General features: G+C 41.6%; 2 pseudogenes across 1 annotated transcript; both read right to left on the bottom strand.

The window, feature by feature from the left end:
- Positions 1–1,644: 1,644 nt before the first annotated feature.
- LOC148931007 (UDP-glycosyltransferase 83A1-like) lies at positions 1,645–8,474 on the bottom strand (annotated as a pseudogene). Its single transcript, XR_016136721.1, has 3 exons — positions 8,262–8,474; positions 2,774–3,065; positions 1,645–2,639 (listed from the first exon to the last, which is right to left on the bottom strand). The product of XR_016136721.1 is annotated as a UDP-glycosyltransferase 83A1-like (transcript).
- Positions 7,266–7,966, bottom strand: LOC148931008 (uncharacterized; annotated as a pseudogene).
- Positions 8,475–8,739: the final 265 nt, after the last annotated feature.

Genomic DNA, 8,739 nt, shown 5'->3' with positions numbered 1-8,739 from the left:
TCTAATCTAATGATTGAAAATTGGTCTCAATTTGGGATTGGTAATTAGTTAGCAATTGGTTACATTCCTTGGGCAGGTATATGTAATTGTTTTGGGCTATGGAGTTAATTAAATCCATGTTAATTGAGATAACTCTTTGCCAAATTGTTGGGAACGTGAGGCCGGAATTGATTGAAATCCTTAAGCTTTTAATTGAGAAAAATTTGTAATCTACTCGATAAAAATAATCAAAGCCTTATGATGCATGTATCTTATTATTTGCTTGATTCCTTGTGTTGATTTTTGTGTTATTTTAAAATCTAAAGGTGATATCTCGCAAGTGAATCATGAGCGCAAGTAAAAGAATATATTTCGGTTTAAGCACTCGAGGTGGGCTCTCTTTTTAAATAAGGACAATGTCCTAACTATTTTATCGATGGGAATGAAATGCAAAATGTTTATCATGTTGTATTTTGTTTTAACGTGCCTACCTGAAATGGCTTTGCCATTTATTATTTAAATCGAATTCGGGTCCTTGTAGGGCCGCAAACCCTACTTGGATTAGTGTACACATATGGTAGACTGTGTCTCAGCGTACGGGTTGGCCGGTCTAGTGACTTGGTTTGTGGCCACATTCCAAGTCATGTATGGGCAGATATGGTAAACGTCTATGGGAAAATGACTGCGCAGTCGTGATTTTGAACAATGGAATATTTTGGTGCCTCGGACCTTTCAAAAGCTAAAACGCCGATGGCTACCTAACAGTGGCATGATAAATATAAATATTTTTGATAAATTGTTTTTGGCATGAGTCCACTGAGTATTTTATTGTACTCAGCCTTGCATATGTTTTTCTTATGTGCAGGTTGAGCGGCGACGAGCTTGAGGTGGTGTTGAGTCGAACCTGAATTATTGTTGGATTTTATTTTGAACTCCGAGGGTCGTCGTGTCTTCATATACGGCGACACTCTTACTCTTGGATGCTTTCGCTGAGATAATACAATTTTTCACAACTATGTTATGAACTCTTTTTCTCTTGAATTATAAATGATGATAATTGTTGACCTTGGATTTAAAAACCTAAGCATTTACTCTGATTTTTCCCTCGACATTTGAATATTAATTATCTTTGTCAAACTCTTTATTGAAATCCTAAACAATTCTTCTTTCTTAAAGTCCAATTGGTCGCGATCTCCCGTATTTATTGACCCTAGAAAAGGCGGTCGTGACAAAAATGTAGAGAGCTAGAGAAGGAGTGAAGATTAATTTATGTTGTATTATCGAAACACCTCACATAAAATATTTAAAGGTCACACCAGGTGAGAAGGCCAAAATTATTGATCAAATTAAAAGGCCTAAAGCCCTCGACTACCTCACGTTTTCTACAATACAATTATTTAGGGTACTTCAAAATAATGAAATGTGTACTATGTTGTGGGACAAGCTATAGCATTTTTAACCAATGGTGTAGATGGAGTAATAATTTATAAAGTGCAACTATAATTGAATGTTATGTTTGCATGATCTGGTGTGCATAACACTCATGCAATTGATCACAATGGTAAATTGATATTTAAATGTTGTTGCAATTCAAGAACAGACACTATAAAAAGCTTATCGATTTCATTCATCAAATTAAACACTCTTATGTTATGTAGTAATCTCTTTGATAAGTAAAAAACCTTATCATTTTCATTTCATAAAAAATAGTACTAGTACATAACAGAAACAATTACATAGCCGTGAACACACAAACTTACGGAATAAGTCAAAACCATACCATTCATCTCCTATGAAGATGATCAATAAACTTCTTCAAATTGTTGCAAGACGTTCCACCATCCGCAACACTCTTACCACACATTTCCTTCAGCTTCAGTGCATTTTCCTTAAACTTATTATCAGTCAACAGCATGTCAATTTTGTTCTTGATTTCATATCTTGATCTAATCCCCTGTTCATCAAAATCAATATTCAATCCAATCCCCCACTTTTCACAAATGTACCTCTCATTATGGAACTGGTCAGCAAAATAGGGCCAACATAGGAAAGGGACCCCATTGGTGACGCCTTCGGTAGTCGAGTTCCATCCGCAGTAAGACACGAAACAACCAATGGACAGATGTGATAGGACTCTTTTTGAGGTGCCCATTCCACAATCTTCCCGAGCCCAGTCCCGAACCCAGGAGGGTACACGACTCGCGACCCATTGGCGAGGTCAGGCCGGACGACCCATAGAAAAGGCCGGCCCGATAGCTCGAGCCCGAGAGCCAACTCATCCAACTGCTGCTGAGAGAAAACTCCAGAGCTTCCGAAAGAAACATACACCACAGATCCATCCGGTTGGGTATCCAGCCAGCGTAAACAGGATGAATCTTCAGAGAAGAAATTGGTGGATTCGACATTGTTGGAGTCCAGTAAATTTAAGGGCCAGACTGGCAAGACGTTAGGGACCAACTCTGTAGCTGCAGGTTCGAGCTCATGACAAGAGTTGCAAAGCCACCACTTTGCTTTATTAGCGTCTTTGAATCCTTTGGTTGTAAATTCGAAGAAGACCTTTTCTCTTTCCGGGTCTCTAGAGAAACTCCATAGAAACTCTCCATTCCTCCAAGCAGGTATATCATTTGAAAGAGCAACTACAACCCCATTTTGGAGATATCCTGCATTTAATTTGTTAGGATATATCGTCGACTTGACATTGTCTACTTTGAGTTAAGTGCCAAGATATTATTCACACAAGATAGTAATAATAGTGATAAAAAAAAATTAACCAAAAGGGATGATTAATTATTACCATTTTCATTAAGAATTCCTTGCTCAAAGAGTTTCGGAGTGTGAAGCTTGAAGGCCAAGCTGGCGACGGAAGGTGAGGCAAAGGCGACAGGCTTGGCTCCCATCTTGTCTGCAATTTCGAAAATCCATGAAATTGCGATGTCAGCAATGAGACAGGTAACCTTCTCGTTAGGATTGGAGGTGTTGATCCTTTGAATCAATTCTGTTAAGTTTTGTGGCATTGTTTTTCGGAGAGTCTCGAGCAGCGTAAAGAGGCGGTTTGGACCGTCTTCAGGAGTGAGACCGTCAGGGATGTCAAAACATATCAAATGGAGAGAAGATTGAAGATTGATTGCAGAGAATAATTGATTGACTAGGATTGATTCAATTACATATTGTCCTATAATAGATTGATTACAATTAATTGTGTTTCCATACTTAGCTCATATTCACACCTATATAATGAGGTGAGAAATTACATTGTAAAATATAACAGAGAAATACAACAATCTTCTACTCCCAAAACTCTCTATCAATATGTTTAGCCCTATGAATCTCGCCTCTCTCGATTACCATCTTTAAGATGGTATCAGAGCAGGTTTATTCGGGCTTGAGACTCAGAAAAATATCATCACCGTCTCGAGTACCTTTCCCGGCCTTTTGATCCCTGCACAAATACAACCGACAAGATGTCAGATTCTGAACCAGATACCCCTCCAAAAACCAACCAATCCATAACCCTTTCGACAGAACAATTCGCTGAATTCATGAGAATAAGCATGTCTCATAAAACAAGCATACAGTTTAAAACAAGGAAACTTATCACTGGAAAACCTATGGCAGAAATTCCAAGATTTATGGATCTCCATTGATACCAAGGATCCAAATCCAATGGACACTCCGTCCAGCATCGAAAAATACAACCAACACACACAGAGACACAGGTTGTATCAATTCATATGGGCATTAGATGACCACCGATACGACAAAATCAAACGAGAGATCCTAAATATGGATCCAATCCTAACGGCGAGGAAAGCATACAGACTGGTCAGGCGAGAGGCCGTTAATGAAAAGCTGCTAAATCCAGAACCCAAGGAGTCTGGAATCGGAGTGGGACTCACAGTGTTCGACAGAAATCGAACACAAAATCACCAACCACCGCCGCCGAGGAACCCTAATTTCCGAAAGGACGATGATAAAAGCAAATTGGTGTGCAACCATTGTGGAGGCAAGAAACACACCAAAGAGACATGTTTTCACATCCATGGATTCCCGGAGTGGTGGGAGGAGATGAAGAAGGCCCGCCAGGCCCGAAACGCGAACCGGAGCATTGGAGGCAGTAGGGCATCGGCGGCAGTCGCCGTAGACCGAGCCACCTACGCCGAGAAACCGGCGGGCGGCGTCGGCTCGTCAGCTACAGACGGAGGGGAGAATCGGCCAGAGGAGAAACCAACCATGGCGTCGGTGTCAATGGCGAGAGTATGGTCAGAAGGTGAGATACCGGCGACCAACGCCTCCGGAGAGAATGAAATCACGGTGGAGAAGGTCCCCATGGTGGCTAGGGTTCATGGAGAAGAAGGAGAAGCGGCGGCTAGGGTTCTTCAATTTGGGGGAGAATTTGCCCTAAATACACCCAATTCGGAGATATCACAAACCGACCCCATAAAATCGGCCTACTCTCACAAACCACCCCTCAACTCTCAGAAATTCCCACAAAACCCCCACCCTATATCAAAACCACATCATACACCCCCTTTTTTCGGAAAATATCATGAGAACCCCCACATGGCCAAGACTTTACATATTAACCCCCAACCTTCCACAATTATCACATTTCAACCTAGTATACCATGTCAAAACTCCTTTGATGCCTTAGCATGCTCCTCTACATCAAGAACCGGCCTAAAAGACCCTCACTGGATCTTTGATTGTGGGGCAACAGATACAATTTCCTTTGAAGCCTCAGATTTTGTATCCATCTCCACGTCAAATAAATCTCATGTCCAGACCGCCAGTGGGGACCTAGCACCAGTCATGGGGGCGGGCACGATAAACATTTCACCCACTCTATGTCTATCTAATTGTCTTTATGTCCCTTCATTGTCACATAAACTCTTATCTATCAGTCATGTGACCAAGGAGTTGAACTGCAAATTACTAATGCAACCTCAATTTTGCATGTTATAGGATATCAAGACGGGGACGATAGTTGGGCGTGACACTGAGCGAAGCGGACTGTACTACGTGGACGAGATAACCCAACAGAGTGCTGCGATGATACTAACTCCCGGACCGACAGACAGGCAGGCTTGGCTTTGGCATCGTCGGTTAGGGCACCCATCTTTAGGATATTTTCGCCTACTTTTTCCTGACTTAGTTACTTCTATAAACTCTTTTCATTGTGATACTTGTGTGTTGGCCAAAAACCATAGACATTCCTTCAAGTTGAACAATACACGAATGAAATCTCCTTTTGCTTTAGTACATTCTGATGTTTGGGGCCCAGCTCCCGTCACTGGGGGTCAAGGTTTTCGATACTTTGTGCTTTTTATTGAAGAATAAGCATGAAGTTTTTGATAAATTCGTTGATTTCTACGAACTAATTCAAACTCAGTATAATCATAGCATCTAAATTCTTAGATCTGACAATGGGGGGGGAGTTTATCAATAAAAATATGCAAGAATTTTTTAGAAAAAAGGGTTTAGTCCATCAACCCTCATGTGCTTACACTCCGGAACAAAATGAGGTAGCCGAAAGAAAGAACCGATATATCCTTGAGATTACCCGAGCCCTCCTAATTGAATCTAAAGTACCAAACTCTTTTTGGCCCGATGCTATAGCCACCGCAGTATACCTTATGAATCGTCTACCCACTGGAATCCTTAACTTTAAAACACCTATGGATACTTTTTCCAACCACTTTGAAATCCCATCCTCCTTATCCCTTGAGCCTAGGGTGTTCGGTTGTTCTGTCTTTGTTCACATACCGAAGCACGAACGCTACAAATTTGATCCCTGTGCCCTCAAATGTGTCTTCCTTGGCTATGGAAAAAATCAAAAAGGCTACAGGTGTTATGATCCAACAACCCGTAGAATGCACACCACCATGAATTGTGATTTTGTGGAGGGAGAATACTTTTACAGCCGATCTAGTAGTCAGGGGGAGACACCTTTAGACGATAGTCAAAACAATGACCTCCTAGATTGGCTACCAGATATTGGGGACCACCACTTAGGGGGAGAGCCACATCCAAGGGAACACCAGACAGGGGGAGAGTCACATCCAAGTCCTGTCACAGACGTTGGTCCACCTGAGGAAGTTAGTGGCACCGCCGGGCCGTCAAGTCCTGCAGTACAGAACGAAGAACAAAGTGACATTGTCCGGCCGTCAACCCCGGCTTCGATTCCTGAGGTAAACAGTTCAGATTTTGATAATATGCCTTCAGAATGCACTAACCTTGATAGGGGCAATAATGAAGAATGTGGAACCAGTGGAAGAAGGGTAAATACAGGAGAACCATTTGAGTTGCCTCACAGGAGTACGTGAGGAATTCCTCCTAAAAGATACTCGCCAGACTGGAAAGGAAGGAAGGCGAAATATGGAGTGTCAAACATTGCCCAAGGTCATCTTTCTAAAATGGCACGGGCCTTCGAAGCTGCCCTATATGAGGAGGAAGAAATCCCACAATCATTTGAGGAGGCAAGAAAGCACAAACATTGGAGAGAAGCCATGAAAAAGGAGATAGATGCCCTCGTCAAAAATGGCACATGGGAGAAATGCGCATTGCCTGAAGGAAAGAAGCCAGTTGGACGTAGATGGATATTCACCATAAAAAGAAGAGCAGATGGTTTAATCGAGAGATATAAGGCGAGACTTGTGGCAAAAGGATACACCCAGGTGTATGGAGTAGATTATGAGGAAACTTTTTCCCCAGTTACTAAAATGGATACAGTACGGGCCTTATTGTCTGTGGCAGTATGCAAAGACTGGCCACTACATCAGTTCGATGTTACCAACGCCTTCCTCCATGGAGAGTTAGAGCAAAACAAAGAGGTGTATATGGAAGTTCCACCAGGATTCTCTGAAGAATTTGGAGGAGGAGAAGTTTGCCGACTACGAAAAACTTTGTATGGTTTGAAGCAGTCTCCACGGATCTGGTTCGGAAGGTTCTGCCAAGCAATGTTCAAACATGGATTCAAACAAAGTCAGTCCGACCACACGCTCTTCACTAAAAGGAGAGACGACAAGGTAACGTGTCTGATTATTTATGTTGATGACATGATCATTACTGGAGACGACGTAGAAGAAATCCAGAAGTTGAAGGAAAATTTATTTAAAGAATTTGAGATGAAAGATCTTGGAGCATTGAAATACTTCCTAGGGATAGAAGTGTTGAGATCCAGACACGGGATATTCCTAAGACAAAGGAAGTATGTGCTAGACTTGTTGGCAGAAACTGGTCTCATTGAGTGCAAACCTGCAAACACTCCAATGATTCCCAACCATGGCTTAAAAATAGAAGAAGAAGCTGATCTCGCAGATAGAGAGAGGTATCAGCGACTTGTCGGAAAACTCATCTATCTCTCACATACCAGACCTGACATCACGTATGCAGTTGGCGTAGTGAGTCAGTTCATGCACCGACCTCAAGCTAATCATATGGAGGCCGCGTTGAGGATTGTGCGATATCTAAAGGGTACAGTAGGCTATGGAGTATTTTTAGCCAAGAGAGGAGACCTGGAGATTGATGGATACACTGATGCTGACTGGGCAAGTAATCCAGTGGATAGAAGATCTACAGGGGGATACTTTACCTTCATTGGGGGCAACTTGGTTACTTGGAGGAGTAAGAAACAAAAGGTTGTAGCTTTGTCAAGCGCCGAGGCGGAGTTTCGAGGAATGAAAAGTGGACTCACGGAAATCCTATGGCTAAGGAGATTACTCACATAAATTGGTTTTCCACCTACTCGGAAAAGTCAACTATTATGTGACAACAAGGCGACCATCAGTATCTCAGAAAATCCAGTGCAACACGACAGAACGAAGCACGTGGAAGTTGATCGGCATTTCATCAAAGAAAAGCTAGAAGGAGGCATTATTGAGTTCCCTTTCGTCCGATCCGAGGAACAACTGACAGACATACTAACCAAAGCAGTTCACCCAAAGGTATTCAAAGAGATACTGAGCAAGTTAAGCATCGGAGATACCATTGCTCAACTTGAGGGGGAGTGTCAAAACATATCAAATGGAGAGAAGATTGAAGATTGATTGCATAGAATAATTGATTGACTAGGATTGATTCAATTACATATTGTCCTAGAATAGATTGATTACAATTAATTGTGTTTCCATACTTAGCTCATATTCACACCTATATAATGAGGTGAGGAATTACATTGTAAAATATAACAGAGAAATACAACAATCTTCTACTCCCGAAACTCTCTATCAATATGTTTAGCCCTATGAATCTCGCCTCTCTCGATTACCATCTTTAAGAGGGATAGTTTCCATCACTAAGTTGTGGTCGGAATCATCTTCATCTTCATCTTGTTGAGGAGATGCGGAAAGTATTTTGCGATGAATAGACTCGGCATTGACAAAGGTAACTTTAATGCCGTGTTTGGCTATTAGGCAACAGAGGCTCATGAGCGGCTTCACGTGGCCTTGAGCAGGAAATGCAACGGCCAACACATGAGCTCTCTTGCCGGCCATCGGAGCTATTTCTTTTCAATTCCTACCACCTATTCAAATTTCAATTCCTAGTCGGACATCGATGTTAAGATGCATAATGTGGTTTAAGAGGATTACGTGCCAAATTCTCAACCACCTATTTCTCTCTATTCTTATAGAGTGAATCTATCGTACTAAAATGACAATATGAGGTGGTGTGCCAAACCAATTAATTTTTGATAAATGCAACAACATAAATGACCCATGTCCAACTAAATTAGTCAACTAATAAAATTAATTTCAAATTAAA

The sequence above is a fragment of the Salvia hispanica genome, chromosome 3 (genome assembly GCF_029641045.1).
Source record: "Salvia hispanica isolate PSC_SH4W2 chromosome 3, Shi_PSC_v1, whole genome shotgun sequence".
NCBI classification, from domain to species: Eukaryota; Viridiplantae; Streptophyta; class Magnoliopsida; order Lamiales; family Lamiaceae; genus Salvia; species Salvia hispanica.
This window is presented reverse-complemented; position numbering and strand designations above follow the sequence as displayed.